The sequence below is a fragment of the Microcaecilia unicolor genome, chromosome 8 (genome assembly GCF_901765095.1).
Source record: "Microcaecilia unicolor chromosome 8, aMicUni1.1, whole genome shotgun sequence".
Lineage (NCBI taxonomy): Eukaryota > Metazoa > Chordata > Amphibia > Gymnophiona > Siphonopidae > Microcaecilia > Microcaecilia unicolor.
This window is the reverse complement of record NC_044038.1, coordinates 153,114,596-153,134,108: the sequence shown is the minus strand read 5'-3', so window position 1 is coordinate 153,134,108 and position 19,513 is coordinate 153,114,596. Positions and strand designations below refer to the sequence as shown.

The following is a 19,513-nucleotide window of genomic DNA, read 5'->3' as shown; positions in this document are numbered from 1 at the left end:
CACAAAGTAAATGGAGTAACGTCCCTTGCCAAGCTGATTTTCTGGCACCGGAACGACCGCCCCCAGGCGGATGAGATTGTCCAAGGTCTGCTGCACTGCCACAGCTTTGACCGGAGACTTGCAGGGAGAGAGTACAAACCCGTCTCTTAAGGGTCGGCAGAACTCTAGCTTGTAGCCGTCTCTGATGACTTCCAGCACCCAAGCGTCTGAAGTTATTGTGGTCCACTCGCCCAGAAACGAGGACAGCCGTCCTCCAATCTGCACTGGGGCGTGGACCAAGACCCCGTCATTGGGTACGAGACCCTGGGGGAGGACCGGAGGGAGCACCTCCGGGACGGCGGTCTCTGCGAAAGGAACGCTGCTTGGGGGAGAAGGTCCTCTTAAAGGAAGAGGAGGCAGAAGAGCCCGACCTGCCCGGGCGGTACCGACGGGCTTCCTGAAACCGTCCTCTGGAGGTACCGGGGCGAGCACTAGCTCGAGCCCTGACCTCTGGTAACTTCTTGCCCTTAGACGTGCCGAGATCGGTCACGATTTTGTCCAGCTCGACCCCAAAGAGCAGCTTGCCTTTAAAAGGCAATCTAGCCAGGCGGGATTTAGAGGCGTGGTCAGCAGACCAATGCTTCAGCCAAAGCCACCGCCGCGCAGAGATTGTCTGAGCCATGCCTTTAGCTGAGGCTCTCAAGACATCATACAGCAAGTCTGCCAAATAGGCCAAGCCCGAATCCAGGGCCGGCCAATCATCCCTCAAGGAAGAATCCGAGGGGGAAGCCCGCCGCACCATAGTCAGGCACGCCCTGGCCACATAGGAACCGCAAACTGAGGCCTGCAAATTTAAAGCAGTAGCCTCGTAGGACGACCTTAAGGCCGCCTCCAATCTTCTGTCTTGGGCGTCCTTTAGGGCCGTGCCACCTTCCACCGGCAACGCCGTTTTCTTAGTCACCGCAGTGATTAAAGAATCCACGGTAGGCCACAGATAGGCCTCACGTTCACTCACAGCCAAAGGATAGAGGCGGGACATAGCCCTAGCCACTTTAAGGCTCGCTTCTGGGACATCCCATTGAGCCGAAATTAAGGTGTGCATAGCATCATGCACGTGGAAGGTTCTAGGCGGGCGCTTCGTCCCCAGCATAATGGCAGAGCCAACAGGGGATGAGGGAGAGACGTCCTCCGGAGAGGAAATCTTCAAAGTGTCCATGGCCTGTAGCAACAGGTTGGGCAAATCCTCTGGGCTAAAAAGCCGCGCTGCAGAGGGGTCATCCGCTCCAACCGAGCGGGGATCCGTCTCCTCCAAGGAATCCGCAAAGGACCGTTGGGAGACCTCAGACACGCTGCCCTCATCTACATCGGAGGAGACAAATTCCTCCAAGGCCTGGGAATCAACCCGAGGGCGTTTGCCTCTGGGAACCTCAACCTCTTTACCAGACGAGGGAGCAGGGGCAGCGTTGTGCATGAGGAAGGCCTGATGCAGCAGCAAAACAAACTCGGGGGAGAAACCCCCCAGACTGTGCACTTCCGCAGCCTGGGCAACAGCCCTAGACGCACCCTCAACCGGCGCTCGCAAGAGCGGGGGAGAGACATGCTGCGCATCCAAGATGGCGTCCGGCGCGACACTCCGCGAAGGAGCCGCGCGGGAAGAACGGCTCTTAACTTTAGCCGCTTTTGCGCCGTCGCCCAAATTAAGGGCGTTCATGGCATTAATGTCTCCAACCTCAAGGGCGGCCCAAGAAGAAGCCGTCCGAGCCGCGTGGCCGGCCAAGATGGCGGAGGCGAGGAGCGGGGGATGGGTGTTTATGGCGGGAAAAACCGCCACGCCGGAGGAAGGACCGGGACATACATCGGTCACGAAACTGTCACCCAACAAGGGCGAATCAGGCTTGAAGACCCCCGCATCCCCTCTAGAAGCGCTCCAGCAATCCGGGGAGCGACCCTTTGCGCCCTCGCCCTCCGACGCCATATGCCACGAGGAGAAGAATCGGGGAACCCCCTGCCCGCTATAAAAAGGTAAAAATTACCTGCTGTCCGCTCCGAGCTGTAACGACCTGGTGTCCCAGTGAGTAGCTGCAATAGACGCTTAAATAAACGTCGAAATAAACGCCTTTAAGGACGTTCAAAATTTTTTTTTTTTTTTTTTTTTTTTTTTAACGGAGCCAGCGGGAGGGGGGAGAAAAGGAGGGACCTGGCACCACCAGGTTTGCACTTGCTCAAAAGAGCCCTCAACCCCAGGCACTCAACAAAACCTAAAAATTAGGCTTGGAGGCCTAGCCAGAGCTGCTGCTGTGTGTGACCACCACCTGCTGAGATAGAGAACATACTGGGGAGTTTCCGGCAGCACATGACCACATATAGGGAGGCAAAAGTTTGCTCTCTATCTCCACCTGCTGGTAGATGGACACAACCCACCAGTCTATGGATTGATCAGCTTGATGATATGGAAATTAATGTTTCCTGTGCTTTTGTGCAATGGAGTATCTTACTGCTCTAAATCCTAACTCTTCTGAAAGAAGTTCTATGTCTTGTCTTTGCAAGCAGGAAGGATAAGGTATTAATTACAGTTCTCTGCAGCAAGTGATTCAGGAAGGTTAGTTGAATCTGGTATATTACAGCTATCCATCCTGTCCAATGAAGGACGGATTGCAGCTCCCTGTTATTGTTTCTGTGTAGGATGAATAAGGGCAGGTTTGGGCTATCTGCATGCTAGTTCCACACTGGTCAACCTGTGTTTGTTCTTGTACATTCAAACTGACTCAAGCTCTCCCAACCATCCAGTTAGCACTCACCTTTTCACATTTACTTCTGTTCAGCCCCTCCTCGGCCTATAACCCTCGAATCCCACACCAGAAATCACCAGTCTTCCTTTTCTGATCCAAGATTGACAGATGGTGGGGGAAGTTACCCACCACTCAGCCACCATTCTGACAAATACAAAGCTCGGAAGCTGGACATAGCAATAAGATAGAAAAATACGAAAACAGTACTGATTAAAGGGGTGTCAGTTTCAAGCAATTCTTCTGTGAATCAGGTGGAGAGGACGAATATTCTTAAATATCAAGAAACACAGTCAGAAACCAAGAACATGTGGCCAGGGCTGCTGAGAGACAAAGATGGGCCCAGGGCAAACAATCTTCAGGACCCCGCTGCTGCCCACCCAACACTGCTTCCCCTGCTGCCCCTTCCCACAGCAGCGAATGAGAAAGAGTGCTCTGCCATCTACAGGTCCTTCTTCTTGCCAAGTCCCGCCTCCTCTGAAGTAACTTCCTGTTTCTGCATAGGCAGGAAGTGGCAAGAAGAAGGACCTGTGGCCAGCAGAACAGTCTCCTGATCACTGGTGTTGGAACGGGAACGAGGAGTCTTGCCTCCCACCTCCTCGCGGTGGCCCTGCTTGGGCAGTAAGATATAAAAATTTTTCTCATTGTACTGGAAGCTACAGAGCTGATTAAAAAGAATTTTCAAGCACACCTGATAGGTTACCTATACATACATTTTATGAACTCCAAAAGGAAGCTGTTTTTGGCACAGTGCAAGTACTATGGTAAGCCTTAGCAGTAAACCTGAGACTGAGATCATATTCCACATACCCTGGCTTAGGAATAAGGTTCATTGCTGTCACAGTACGCTCACAATTAACCTATCTGGAGAAATTGTACCTGAGTGCCACCATTTCATATAATGCCAAGGTAAAGCACATACTTGATTTTGGTGCTTGTTAATGTTCAAATTAAAAAACACTATATTTATTCTCTTTTATTTAGCTATAAATTATCTGCAATGAATACAAGATAGTTTAAGAGGTTGTAAAAGATAACACTGGAGTTATAGAAAATAATTTCTTCTAAGTCTAGCATTTTCAGAACTTACATGTTCCTAGAACTGTGAGCATTTTCCTTTAACAATATTTTCAGTGTATATGTCATAAGCCTAGTGGGTGCTTCAATGGTTGTCTGTAGCTAAGAGCAGAACATAGTTTTATTTTCAGTCACATCTGCTGTTCTTTTAACAATATTAAGCTCAAGACCCTAACAATAAGTGGGTTTTGGCCAGTAAAGGAAGAACTGATATTTTTGCATGTTATCAGTAGCTCAAAAATTGTATCACTCTAACTCAAGTTCAATCCATCCAGTGTCTGGGAATCTTGAACTCACTGCACACTCACAATCAGGAGATAATCTTCAGCCAGATAGTGATGGGGAACCTCACTGGTTCTTCAGCTCACTAATCTTGCTGTGATTTTCTTTGCCACTGCCACCACCATCATTTCTACCATCCAGGGGCAGTCGCACAGGGCCCCATGCTCCTAGGGGCCCCGCATCTCTGGCACGTCTGTCCTTCTGTCTCGGAATACCTCCTTGCTCTGTACCTTAATGTGTATCCACATTTCAGTAGAGAGAATCAGGCAGTGGCAGCGATTTTCATATCCCGTCAGCTGCCGAGCCCAGAGCCTCCTTGCTGCTGCATTCCACCCCCTTTTGATGTCACTTCCTGCTTCCACAAGGGCAAGATGCAGCAGCGAGGAGGCTCTGGGTTCGGCAGCTGAACGGATATGAAAATCACTGCCACTGTCTGCCACTCTCTACTGAAACGTGCTGGATGCACATCAAGGTATATGGTGAGCTGGGGTTCCGAGAGCTCTAAACCTCCTTTTAATGTGTGATAAATTATGGCTTATGGTGGAGGGCGGGGGGACAGGCAAGGGCCCCACTGAACTGGTCTGCACAGGGCCCCGCAATTGCTAAGACTGGCCCTGCTACCACCGGCCCAATGAGGCCGCCGGCGGTAGCTTCAACTTGAGCGCACGCCATTTCTAATGCTACGGAAAATAATTCCGTAATTTCTAGCACTGCGCTAACCTGGTGGTAATCGGGCAGCAGTTACAGCCGGGTTACTGCGGGTGGCGGTAAGTATTCCCTCTGCATGGACATGTCTTTTTTAGGGGCTTTTTACCCGCTGTGGTAAAAAGGGCCTTGGTGCATGGCAAAATCGGCCCCCATCGCTACCGCAGGGCCCTTTTTACCGCAGCTTGGTAAAAGGACCCCTATAGCACTTAGGCACTTTCTTACTGAATAGCAGCTAGTGCATATACAAGCCGCACGGACAATTATTGGCACCACTGCTGTGCACAAGTGATACGTACTTCCAGGTGCCCCTTTTATTAAATCAGCAAATTGTAGGCGCGTTAAAAATGCTAACATGTCTTAGTAAACAGAGACCTTAGACTTGTAGGGACAGAGAAAGTACCTGCATATGTGTACAGCGATGCGTATGCCTAGTAGCGCTATAGAAATGATTAGCAGTTAGTTAAATTACCCTAAAAACTAAATTACACTCTCATATATAAATATTAAAAAACACAGAGAGAACAGTTGCATAAGCTTTAGGTCAACAGACCTCTCACAGTGCACAGTTGTCCAAAACCTCATATATATGTTTTAATCATCTGTCACTCCCACATCCACCCTATCAAAAAACACTTTATTAAAGCCTTCTATTACTGAAGTATGAAAAAATATTTGTACATGTCAAACGCAGTTACTAAGCCGACAAACATGCAGCGCTGACTTGATCTCAGACATGCCTACGAAATCCCAAATATATACTAAATAAGAAAAAGAGTGAGCCCCCAAAATACACCCAAAAAGCAAGGTACAAGGAAAAAAATGTTGCCCTTCTGAAAATTCTTGGATAGCATCCAGGTTTTTAGAATATGTTTACATCCTGTTAGATTCTTTGTACAATATATAAATAGTTCTTATTTAAATGGCAATAGGGAGCTGAAACTCGCAAAAATGCAGCATCAGTATCATTAAACATGGAGGCCAATTTTCAGACTTCCCATGGACTTGCAAGCCAATTTTGAAAGGGAAACACCTGGGAAGTTTTTCTTTGGAACTCATTTCCCCAGAGGGGCCCATGGGCACAAAAATATTACAGAGCTTGCAAGTGCAATCTCCTTGCTGGGAAGTACATTTGGGGAGTTATACTTTTTGAGATAGCCTCTTTTTCTGGAGGAAAGGCAAAAACTCCATTTGAAAATTGCACAATTGCCTCCAAGGTGTTTATATTTAATCTGAGGTCAATGTAGGGGGTGGGGGAGGGTTATAAACTTTATTGAGATAGTGTGCACTCTTATTTCAAAATACCATAGATAAGAAATTTAACCTCTTCACAAATTTCGCCCATAGTTTTGTACATGCAAAATTTTATTTAAATAAAATTAATGTGCTGCTACGATGCAAAATCATGCAATGCAGCACATTAACTATTATTGTATAAACTACGTGAAGAATGACCTCTGCAGGAGAAAGTTCATGAAAAAATAACTACATTGGTTATCTTTCTAATGCAATTTTCCATAGCTCAAGTAGAATGCTGTTTTTCTACACAGTTCATTTGCATATACGTGTATGTACATATGTTACACCGATACAATGTAGGCCATGGGTTCTCAACCCTATCGAAGACACACCCTAGGCAAAAAAAGTTTTCAGGATATCTTCAATGAATATGCATTTGATAAATTTGCATAAGAACATAAGCATGCCACATTGGGACAGACAAAGGCCCATCAAGCCCAGTATCCTGTTTCCAACAGTGGCCAATCCAGGTCACAAGTACCTGGTAAGACCCCCAAAAAGTAAAACAGATTCTCTGCAGCTTGTTATAGAAATAAGCAGTGGATTTTCCCAAGTCCATCTTAATAATGGCTTATGGCCTTTTCTTTTAGTGGAGGAGTAGCCTAATGGTTAATGCAACGGGCTTGGTGACCCAATGCAGCCCCTTGGGCAAATCTCTTAATCCTCCATTGCCCCAGGTACAAAAAAAATTAGGGCCCTGTTTACTAAGCTGCGTTATAAGCACGTTAACATTTTTAACGCGTGTTAACTGTGTACTGCGCCCTATAGGCGCCTACATGGTTAGTGCGCACACTAATTGTAGGCGCGTTAAAAATGTTAACGCGCCTTAGTAACATAGTAGATGACAGCAGAGAAAGACCTGTACGGTCCATCCAGTCTGCCCAATTAGATAAACTCATATGTACTACTTTATGTATACCTGACCTTGATTTGTATCTGCCATTTTCAGGGCACAGACCGTAGAAGTCTGCCCAGCACTAGCCCCACCTCCCAACCACTAGTCCCGCCTCCCACCACTGATGCTGCCAACCAATCTCCGCTAAGCTTCTGAAGATCCATTCCTTCTGAACAGGAATCCTTTATATTTATCCCTACAGGGCTCTTAGACTGTGAGCCCTGTGGGGACAGAGAAAGTACCTGCATATAATGTGTACAGCGCTGCATATGTCTAGTAGTGCTATAGAAATGATTAGGAGTTAATTAAATTATCCATACCTTTTAAAAACCCGGCTAAGCTTTTACCACATTCTCTGGCAATTTTTTTTAAACAATTCCAAACCACTGATTATGATTTTTTTTTAATTTATCAAGGATAAGCAGTACAAAATACATTTTCCAACAACACCATAGACAACCATTAATCCCCAAAGCCCCAGCCCTCCCCTCCCCCTCTGGCAATGAATTCCAGAGTTTAATTACACATTAAGAAATATTTTCTCCGGTTTGTTTTAAATGTACTACTTAGTAGCTTCACTGCATGTCCTAGTATTTTTGGAAACAGTAAACAAGCGATTCATGTCTACCCATTCCACTCCACTCAGCAATTTATAAACCTCTATCATATCTCCCCTCAGCCACCTCTTGTCCAAGCTGAAGAGCCCTAGCCGCTTTAGGCTTACCTCAAAGGGAAGCCTTTCCATCCCCTTTATCACCTTCGTCGCCCTTCTCTGTACCTTTTCTAATTCCACAATATCTTTTTAGAGATGAAGTGACCAGAACTGCACCAGGTATTCAAAGGGCCACATATACTAAGCCGTGCTAAAGGCACGATAGCATTTTTAGTGTGCGCTAACCATGTAGATGCCCATAATAACCCTATGGGCATCTACACAGTTAGCATGCGCTAAAATACCAGCGCATCTTAGTAAGCAGGGCCCAGACTGCGGTCACACTATCATGTATTATTCATCATGAGTATCCTGAAAATCTGACTGGTTGGGTATGTCCTGAGGACTAGGCTGAGAACACCAGAGAAAATCAAAACAATGCACTCTTACAATTCAATTACGCCATCAATTCTTCAGGTCTGCAAAGCATGGTTATTCTTATGGAGGATGTAGTAACAGCGGTTAGCGTATCTGGGTTTAAAAAAGGTTTGGACAAGTTCCTTGAGGAAAAATTCATAGTCTGTTATCACGATAAACATGGGGGAAGCCACTGCTTGTCCCAAGATTGGTAGCATGGCATGCTGCTACTAATTCGGTTTCTGCCAGGTACTTGTGACCTGGATTGGTCACTGTTGGAAGCAGGATACCTGTCGCGTCTCTCGCGCTTGCCGCGCTCTCGAGGACCTTGGCATACCTTCAGGCTTCTTCCCCGGGAGCGCGGGGTTTGTGAGTCCATAGGCCACTACCGTGGAGCGGCAGTGGCAGGCAAAATCACCTTCCAGGTAGAGAGGAAACAAGTCTGGACCGGAACTCCGGACTGGAGTTCTACACCGGAACACTCGGAACTGGAACGCACCGGACGGGTGCGCACTGGAGTGGGGCCCGCTGGACTGGACACACTGGAGTGGCCCCACTGGACTGGAACATACAGGAGTGAAACCCGCTGGACTGGAACACACTGGAGCGGAACCCACGGAACTGGAACACCCTGGACCTAGGCTTCACCTACACTTGACTGCCTGTCCCCGAGGGTTGAGCCCTAAGGTTCTGGCAGCCGGTAGGACTTACAGGAACAGCAGGAATGAAGATCCAGGAGTGCCCCCTGGCACCTGGGCGAAGGCAAGGCAGACAAGCAGGGACGGTCCGGGTTCTGGCAGTCGGCAGGAATCAACACAATGACTAGTAAACTGTACCCAGGCTAATAGGAACGCTATACCTAGGCAAACCAGTCATACACAGGAACATACACAGAGCAAACTCATGAGACTTGGAAGGCTATACACCAGCTAACAACTAAGCTGTGCCCAAGCTAACAAGTCATGCCCTGGAAACAAACGCAGAACACTAGCAAAGCTTTACACAGGCTACAAGCCAGACGGTGCCTAAGCTGGCTAGTCTGCACTAGGAACAAACACAGAGAACTAGCAGAGCTATGCACAGGCTACAAGCCAGACGGTGCCTAAGCTGGCTAGTCTACACTAGGACCAATCACAGTCTTGGGATAGTGGCTAGCAAGGGCGGCTAGTCTAACACTAGGAACAGACACAGAGAACTAGCAGAGCTATGCACAGGCTACAAGCCAGACGGTGCCTAAGCTGGCTAGTCTACACTAGGAACAATCACAGTCTTGGGATAGTGGCTAGCAAGGGCGGCTAGTCTAACACTAGGACCAAACACAGTCTTGGGATAGTGGCTAGCAAGGGCGGCTAGTCTAACACTAGGAACAAACACAGACTTGGGATAGTGGCTAGCAAGGGCGGCTAATCTAACACTAGGAACAAACACAGTCTTGGGATAGTGGCTAGCAAGGGCGGCTAGTCTAACACTAGGAACAAACGCAGAGAACTAGCAGAGCTATGCACAGGCTACAAGCCAGACGGTGCCTAAGCTAACTAGTCATGCACTGGAAACAAACACAGACTTGGGATAGAGGCTAGCAAGGGCGGCTAGTCTAACCCTAGGAACAACCGCAGAGAACTAGCAGAGCTACGCACAGGCTACAAGCCAGACGGTGCCTAAGCTGGCTAGTCATGCTCTGGAAACAAACACAGAGAACTAGCAGAGCTATGCACAGGCTACAAGCCACACGGTGCCTAAGCTAGCTAGTCATGCACTGGAAACAACCACAGAGAACTAGCAGAGCTATGCACAGGCTACAAGCCACACGGTGCCTAAGCTAGCTAGTCATGCACTGGAAACAAACACAGAGAACTAGCAAAGCTATACACAGGCTACAAGCCACACGGTGCCTAAGCTAGCTAGTCTACACAAACACAGAGCACTAGCAAAGCTATACACAGGCTACAAGCCACACGGTGCCTAAGCTAGCTAGTCTAAACAAACATAGAAACTCACACAGAGCAAACACTGAAACTGTGTACAGAGCACTCTATACACCAGGACCTTTAGATGAGATGCAAAGGCCCGGACTGTAGTCTTCAAGTGATTACATAGTAACATAGTAGATGACGGCAGATAAAGACCTGGATTAATAAAGCCCCTCAACACCAGAGCCACAGCTGCAGCAATCACCTTGCAACCAATCAGAGGCTTGACACACAGAGCAGTCAGCCCATAGGAAGGAACAGCGGGGGCCATCTTGGATACTGGCAAAGAGGAGGAGGTGGCAGCCATCTTGGAAGAGGCAAAGCCCACACAGGTGAGGTTCAGTAGGGCAATCAGCACACAGAGCCAGAGAGAACCTAAGACAGACACTGACACAGAGACAAGCAGAAGCCAGCACAGACACTGACTCCCAGAAACAGGGTAAGTCTGAGGGTTGTCATGGCCACGGACGGGACAATACCGGGCTAGACGGACCATTGTGTTCTTAATTTTTATCGATTTTTTTTTTAATCAATTTTTACTTTTGTAATTCAGGAGAAATATCTTGTAAACATTTTTTAATCTCCAACCTGGCTTCCTCAGGTGTTGGTACTGTTAACATTGAGTTTTAATGATCCACATTTTTGAAGTTTCAATTCCATCAAGTCTGTTATACCTTAATTCTTCTCTGGAACTTGACAACAACCTCTGAGGGAGCCAGATTGTTTGCGTGAAACAGAAGTTCTGTTGGGTATAAAGATAAGTGCTGAACATATCAAATTTCAATTGCCTCCACTTTTAACTGCAGAGAAGTGATTTTTGGAGATTGAAAAATATTTACAACAGGTTTAGAAAAATGAACAAAAGTTGACAGAGTTTTTAAGACCGATGATTGAGAATTGGACCTGTTGGTGGAAAGCAGAAAATTTGATGCATGCTTCCTAGAGGTCTGAGGTCTTTTTCTCCTGAAGTAAAAAAAAGTAAAAATTGGTAAAATTGATAAAAATTGATGGAATAATTGAATTGCAAGAGTGCATCATTTTGACTTTCTCTGACATCTGGTATTCTTGGCAGTGTTTGGATATTTATATACCAGTTTATTACTGCTTTGCTAGACTAGGTTGAGGACCCCTGCTCTTGGCAAAAAAAAAAAAATGCCATGTGAATGTGCCTTTTAAAATTACCCATCACCACATGAGTGAAATCTTAGTAAATCATGCATTAAGCAAACATTTTTCTATACCATATACATACTGTAACATGACTTGCTTATCCACTCGTTCCCTAGCTGGGATCATATTCATGCACCCTTCTGACTTCACATGCAATTTTAAGGGCCCTGTTTACTAAGCCACACTAGAGGCACGTTAGCATTTTTAGCACACGCTAACCACTGGTGCATTCTGTGTAGATGCCCACAATATTCCTATGGGTACCTACACAGCACGTGCTAATTTTGTGCACACGCTAAAAACGCTAGCGCACCTTAGTAAACAGGACCCCAAGTTATTTTCTAATGCCTGCTACTCTCTCTCACCTGTCTATTGATTCCACCTCACCTTATATACTGTGCTGTTTAATATGTTTTATTGCATATTGTGCTGATACTGTAAGTAGCATACTATGTCATAGTAGGTGCTGTTATTTGATTATTTTCACTGCTGCAATTGTCTATTGCCTAAGTTTGACTTATTCTTGCTGTACACTGCCTTTGAATTTCTTCAAAAATTCATTTGTTTGTTTTGAATAAGTGTAACATCAACACACTAATCTTTAAATGCTATAACACTTCCTGTTCATACATGCCTATCCCACCCTAAAGTATGCCTTCAGCACACAAGTCAAATCACTGGTTCCAGACTCCAGCACTCTTGACCCCCCCCGATCAAGCCTTGGTGAGAGTGCTGCAGTGGACAAATCTACTTTGCAATAAAACAGAATGAGAAGACTAGGATCAAAGAGGTATAGAAGGAGCATTCACAATTCACAGGAGGCCTGTGCGAGTATTTTCTCCATTTTTGATCCCAGCACCCTCATCCAATAATCACAGACCACGCCAACACACGAATAATCATGTCCCCACTATTCCCATCTTGCCCCACAGCCCAAATCTAGTATTCACCTCCCCCAGCCCATTCCTCGTGCCTCTACCACACAATACACAGCTACCTAACTGCCTCCCAGAAACCAGCTAACGTTCCCTTATCTAAACAGTCCGCTTTCAAGCCTCTTTCACCTGCCCTGTGCATTACCCCACCCAGAAATACCAAGTCTCAATCATTTGACTGCTCTCACGCACCCACCCAGCACCCTTCTTAACACGCGACCGGGAACCCGCTCCCTCTTTCTCCCACTCTCCCCTGGTCCAGCATGTCTTCCCCTTCCGCCCGAACCCACGATTCAGCCATCTCTCCCTCGTTTCTCAAACTCCCCGCCCCCACCATCCTACCCTCCAACTTGTCTTTGAGGTCGCCAGCGACCGGCCCCGATGCTTCCCGTCTCCGGCGTCCCGCCCTCTCTGACGCAACTTCTGTTGGTGTTCCGCCTCCTCTCTTGCGACTTCCCGTTTCCGGTAGGGCTTTGAGAGAAGGAAGTTACGTCAGAGCTCGGCGAAAGGGAGGTGGGGGAGACGGCGAAGGATGAATGGCTGGTGCTACAGGCGATTTAAAAAAAAAGTTTGAAGGTAAACTAAGAGGGGGAGACGGGCACGGAAAGATAACAGACTGTAAGTGCAGGAGGGGTGTAGGGTTTAAAGAGAGGGCGAGTTATTAACGAGGGGAGGGATATCGGTTGTGCGTTTGCTTCCTCTGGTTTGCCTCGCATCGCACTTAGTTACGTTGTTGCATCAAGCCGGTTTTGACCTCGTTGACATCCTTTTTGTTTTGTTTGTTTGTTGGGAACTGCCTGGAAGAGGGTGCAAGACATACTCTCGGTAACCTACAAGGAGGGAGCCATTCGCTCTTTGTGTTCCAATAATGGCAGCTCTGCTCACTCTCTGTCTCCTTGAGCTCCTGCGGCAAGAAGAGGAGAACGTGAACCACTGCACGTTGGGTAACTTCCTTCTGCTTTGCCGGATTGGACCCACTGCTCAGGAGGTGAACCGCGGGGCCCTACAGTCGGGAGAAAGAGGAAGTGGCTCGGTGTGCAATGGTCACTTCATCCGGCGAATTCGGCGGAAGGGGGAGAGTGAGCAGAGCAACTGGTACTGCTGAGGATGAGAAGGCACCATCTAAAAATGTGCCCCCAGTGTGTGGGGGATCAAGCCTGAAATAGAGAGTTGCATGGGACCCGTTCCCGTGAAAATCTAACCTGCCCCGCCCTAAGTAATCTCAGCTGGCCCACCCAGCCCCGACCCTGCTGCACAGTCACCTTGACTCCCCATCCCCCAAGAAAGCCAGCTTCTATAAGCAGTGAAAATATTGGTAAAAGTAATATGAATGCATTTTACTCTGCCAAGTACAAAATTTCCAAATAGAAAATTTAAGAATGTACATTTTCAAGAATGCAAACATCCATGAACAGCATGGCCCCCTTTCCTCCCCCTCCTCTCCATCCCCTTCCATCCCATATGCGTTTATTTCCTCCTTTTTCCCTCCATGTACATCCCCCTTATCAATCTTTTTTCCAGCTCCTTCCCTCCCTGCACCCACACTCCACCCTTTTTACAACCCACTCCCACCCATCCATGACTCTATCCACCCACCTCCCCTCGGAGTCAGGACGCCCTCCCCAGATGTACCTCAATGCACCCTGGTGGTCTAGTGGCCTCTTTGGGGCAGGAAAGATCCCCCATTCTTTCCTGCCTTCTTTAAGATGGCTGCTGAGACTTGAAGCGGTGGCCTTGCAAGACTTCCACGGCTGAGGCTTGGTGGGGGAAAGGCTTGCCTACACTTTAGCAGGAAGCCCGTGGGACCTGGGTCCATCCCCGTAGGATCCCCACAGTAACCGCAGGATTTCTGCTATCCCTGTTCCCATGCAACAGTCTAGCCTGAAGTTGTGCCATGGGGGGGGGGGGGGGGGGGAGAGATGCAATGATAGCCGGGGAGGAGAAAGAATGATAGGTGAGTGCCTGGGAGGAGAAAGAACATTACCAGTAAAGAACCTGTGAAGCATCTAGACTCCTGCATTGCACTGAAGTTTATGTATGCATGCATGGGCTTACACATGCAGTATACGTTCCTACACTTGCTGCCTTTGAATCTAAATGCAAGACCTTTCAATGCCCTGTAGCTTTATTTTACTGTTGAGATCTTGAAAATTATTTTCCCTTTTAACCAATTTGAATGTAATTTCATAAAGCATTTTCTGTATGCGAGGAAAGTTCTACCTCTGGGAATGGCTTCTATAAAATTGTATGAATGTATATGCAAATTTTCAAATACCAGCAGGAGCATATGTACTTTTAAGAGGTCTGCATTTGAGTGCATAGTTTGCCTATTTTTTTTTTTAATGAAGTACACAGCTATACATGTGTCTACATTAGAGTACATGCACATAGTTGCACTTGAATCAGTTGTACGTTAAAACCAAAGCACAAAGCATTAGCACGGTGTTATCCTGGTTTTACTGGTTGAGCAAAGCTCAAATGGTTTCAGCACCGCTATTGACTCGCACTGAAGCCATTATCACAGATAGCATTTAAATGCATGTTAATGCGGTCATTATCCACCCCGCATCCATGCTTTAAAAAAAAAAAAGTTTCTTCAATAGGAAAATTTTTGCCAGGTCCAGGGCATCATAGAAAGGCTGGTTGAGAGGAGAGGGGGTTTAGCAGCACCTGACTACCCTGTCCAGGACTACTTTCTGCATCAGTCCTGCACTACCCAAGCATCCCTTGCCCCCGGATATTAAATAAAAAAGATCCTGGATGGTCTAATAGCCCCCTCCCCCGATAGCCTAATGGTCTCCCCCCCCCCCCCCCCCCCATTAAAAAAAAACTCTGGTAGTCTAATGGGCCCACCCTGCAACCTTATCCCAGGGGCGATGCCTGCTCATGCCTGCCTCTGGGTGCTGTCATCTGGTGGGGCCTGTCTACCACAAGGAGGTTTGATAACAGAAGACGACATGTAACATAGAAGCATATTTTCAAAGCACTTTGGGAGGCTATGTTCCATAGGTTTCTGAGCCCGATAGTAACATAGTAGATGACGGCAGAAAAAGACCTGCATGATCCATCCAGTCTGCCCAACAAGATAACTCATATGTGCTACTTTTTGTGTATACCCTACTTTGATTTGTACCTGTGTTCTTCAGGGCACAGACCATATAAGTCTGCCCAGCACTATCCCTGCCTCCCAACCACCAGCCCCGCCTCCCAACCACCGGCTCTGGCACAGACCGTATAAGTCTGCCCAGCACTATCCCCGCCTCCCACCCACCAGCCCCGCCTCCCACCACTGGCTCTGGCACAGACCGTATAAGTCTGCCCAGCACTATCCCTGCCTCCCAACCACCAGTCCTGCTTCCCACAAGGCTGAAGCCAGTCTCCACCCAAGGAAGTTTAATTCTCCCCAATTCAGCTGCTGCCATCTTTGTACACCCAAAATAAAGAAATTGATAGGGTGGCAAGCTCATCCTACTGGCTTCAGCCCATGTAATGGGCCAGATAGGGTGATACTGTCTCCTGTTACCAAACCTCATTGGTCTACCATTTAGTTTTCCCTTATATGGTAAACAGACCCTGCTGATGAAGACCCTAGACTACCAGGAAATTTGTGTGGCAGGGACAGAGGGGGGCCATTAAACCACCTAGGATTTTTTTTTTTTAATATTGGGGGGAGAGGGAGCAAGTGGCTACTGGGCAGATCAGAAGAGGGTTTCAGGGTGGGTGCTGCTAGACACCAGGGTTGTTTTGGGGGGTGGCAGGAAAATATGGGGTGGGGGCACAGGTTGAGGACTAGCATTCGACGGCATTTAGCGCTAAGCAGCAGTTTACTGCCACAGTTTTAGCATGGCAGTAATTTGCATGCTCATTAGTTTGAGCATGCTGTGGCTCTTTTTTTGTGCTTATTTCACAATAGACTGAGGACTCTACAGTGAAATTTTGAGCATGGGACTCTCAGTGTGAGAGCATTTGTGCGATGCTGGGGGCTATTGTAGGAGCCTCTATATATAGAGTCGTATTTTCAAAACACTTACTGAAAATGAGCCCCAAAGTCAACTAAACATATAACTTGTCTTTAGAAAATTGAAGTGTGAGTTGAACCTTTTCTAATTCCACTATATCTTTTTTGAGATACGGCAACCAAAATACTCAAGGTGAGGTGGCACCATGCAGCAATACTGAGGCATTATAATAATGTTCTTATTTTGCTAACGTGCCTATAATGCGGCTTAGTAAACAGGACCCTTCAACTGCAAACGTGCTTAAGTAAATCTTAAACAGAATGTAAATTGGAAGGGGCCATGGAAGTGCTTCACTTAGATGAAGAAGACATTTGCATGAAAAAGATTCCTCAACTTTGTTAAATTATATAGACAAGCTTTGATGGCCAGCTAAAGTTCATAAGCCAAGTATTTAAAAGGACACTGAATTTGGCACTCAGTAGTCATTTGTTTAGTTAACTAGAAATCCAGCAATGTTTATACTAGGACATATTTCTATTGTGTTTTTGATGTCTGAATTTAATATTCATTTTCCTTTCTTTTCTATGATGCCCTGCGGGAACACTGGAAGTGATGGACTAGGCCAAATATCTCTGGAATTTTACAAAACAAAAAAATGCCTTGGTGTTTCTCAGATGAGTGCATCAGTTGGATGGTGCAGACTTTGCTATGAGAAAGAGCACCAGATATACATGGAGAAGGAGATGGGGAAAAACTTAGTGAAAAGATCAACATTGAACAGGCATGAATACCTTCCACAGATGCCAGTGTAGGCAGAGGTGGATAATTTTATAGTTATGTACAAGTATTACAAAATAATCTTGTACAGAAAAATGCTAAAGCTACAAACTATCTTAAATGAAATTACACATAATAAAGTAAAATAAGTACCTCAATAGTATTCATCAGGCCCCACACTAGGAGAATAACAAGGACGGAAAAGTGAGAAGAAATAGGTCAACAATTAACTAACAAAAAGCAGTATGTTCTGGTAGCATTTAAGATTTGTGTCTGTTTTTAATCTAAAGAGGATCTACACCTATTAGAACCTGTCGGTAAAGCGGATTATCAATGCCAAATTAAATTAAATTCACTTTTAGTAAAGGTGACTCTGGAGTATTGAAAAAAATACTTCATGCAGTCGTATTTGACTACTAGTGGAACCATGCCCATTTCCTCAACAATGAAACAGGCCCTAGGAAGGCTGTCATTTAACCTTTTTTTTTTCTCTCTCCCCTGCCCTCCCCTTCATGTCCATCGATTCTTCGCTCCCATCCCATCCCCTCCATGTCCAGCGATTCTCCTCTTCCCTGCCCTCCTATCCGTGTCCCGTGATTCTCTACTGTCCTGCCACCCCATCCATGTCCATCAATTCTCCTCTGCCCTCTCCTTCCCCTCCCTCTCTCCCCTCGATGTCCCGCAATTCTCTCCTCGATTTGTACCCGACCGTTTTCTGGCTGGCTGGTTCTGGTTTCTGTTCCATTCGTAACATCCCTCCTGACGTCAGCTTGCCTCCAGCGTTCCCTTCCCCCTCACTGTTCCGTCCTCTGACATCATTACGTCTTGACGCTAGGGCGGGACAGTGAGGGGGAATGGAACGCTGGAGGCTGGCTGATGTCAGGAGATGTTACGAACCCAGGCAGCCAGCCAGCCATGGAAAGTTGAAGGTGCAAATTATTATATAGGATATGTTTGCAGGGAAATTAGACAATGGTTTTGACAGAAGTTTTAAAGGATGTTCAACCATGTGTATAAAATCTGTCAAGTTACAAATTCATATGGCTCGTCTGTCACCACCCCAGTGAGGAGACTGATCAAGGACAGGTTGGCTCTCTAGATAGAGCTGATTGCCGTGGAACTTTACCAGCTTGAAGGAAGCTTTTGCAGTTACTTACTTTGCTTTAGCTTGCATAATCTACACAGGTAATGTGTAGCCAGCTGGAATGGGTCTTTTTTTGTTGTTGTTGTTGTTCAGAACTCATTAAACTACACGCACTGTAACTTAGATTAGTACCTTATCTGTTGCTTAACTATCCAACAAACTTATCTTGAGTTTAGCTAACCACAAAATTATCCCAACTGACTCTGTACAATGCATCTTGTTCCCATCATATATCTGCTTTTGGTCCCTCAGCTATATGGTAAGCCGTATTGTAGAAAATCTCTAACATCATATCTATGTTAGTTGAATGTTCTAATGCATCATTAATATTATGCTAACACTGTATTATATCTCTGGTATTTGAATTCCTGTCCTGTTAAATGTGTATATTTTTGATACTGTTTCACGAAAGTTCTATTATTAGGTTTCAATTTACTGTTTTCAAGTTTACCTCTATTGTATTTATGTTTGTTCTTGGTTATTTTACTATTGTTGTGCTGTTAATAAAATTATAAGTTTTATGTTAAACTATACCTGCTGTACACTGCTTTGGGTGAATCTCTTCATAAAGGCGGTTAATAAAGCCCAATAAATACAAGCCCAATAAATACATAAAAAGAAATGAATAAGGCAGATACCTACTAAAGGTTGATAAACATTGGTTTTCTTTTGACTTGTTAAGTAGCCCTTGCTCTTTCATCTCTGAACTGTAGTGAATTATAAGAACTTTTAATCTTTAGGACCTTATATACCATAACCTTTTTACACCACTTTCCACAGCAAAACTACTGTTTCACCAACCCTCTTCATTTCAATTGCTCATTCCCGTCCCTGCAGCTGTTAGTATAGCTTGAAGCGCATCTGCGGTATTTTTCCTGTCATGTTAGAACCTGGAGGAACAAGGCAACTCTCTAATGCTATCTCTTTGAACCTGTGTTTCATAGGTTCCAGTCCTGCCATAGACACTTGATTGATCTGGCTTTGGATCTGAATGAGAATCAGACTAGGTCCTGGCTGTAGCTAGATTGTTGGGGCTTTGGCATAATGAGTCTGTGTTTGGAACCCCTGTCCAGCAGGACCATTTGGGTCTGGGTGTGCTTTAGGAGGGGTGTGCTCAGGTCTATGAAAGGGGGGGGGGGGGGTAAGACTTCCTAAACCGTCACGTTTGAAGCAGCCTAATTAGCCATTCACAGCTTGCTGCTTGTGGGCAGCAGGGATAAGAAAGAGAGAGATGCAATTAAATGCAATGTTTTATATAAAACTATACCTATTGTACACTGCTTGGGTAAATTTCTTCATAAATCCTAATATCAAAATAAGTACATTTATCAGATGGATAATACACATTACTAAATCAGGCCCTTACATTGACTTACCTGCTCCCTAGTCCATCAATTCCAAGCCTCCAATCCAGTTTTTCCGCTCTATCTATCTGCTTCTCACCTCAGTCACTACACATACACCTG

The 19,513-nt window shown here is 46.1% G+C and overlaps 1 protein-coding gene and 1 long non-coding RNA gene across 3 annotated transcripts in view; one reads left to right on the top strand and one right to left on the bottom strand.

Annotated features, from left to right (window-relative positions):
* Positions 1-12,566, bottom strand: part of HMGXB3 (HMG-box containing 3) — a 115,196-nt gene extending 102,630 nt beyond the window's left edge. The window contains exon 1 of one of the 2 annotated variants that reach the window (XM_030212274.1): positions 12,510-12,566. The gene's annotated coding sequence lies outside the window, so the exon portion shown is untranslated. The remainder of the gene's footprint in view (positions 1-12,509) is intronic. The other variant, XM_030212273.1, reaches the window with a different exon arrangement.
* Positions 12,567-12,663: 97 nt separating this feature from the next.
* Positions 12,664-17,034, top strand: LOC115476580. The gene is made up of 2 exons (XR_003943203.1): positions 12,664-12,743; positions 16,737-17,034. It is a non-coding gene; the product is annotated as an uncharacterized LOC115476580 (long non-coding RNA).
* The last annotated feature ends 2,479 nt before the right edge of the window (positions 17,035-19,513 follow it).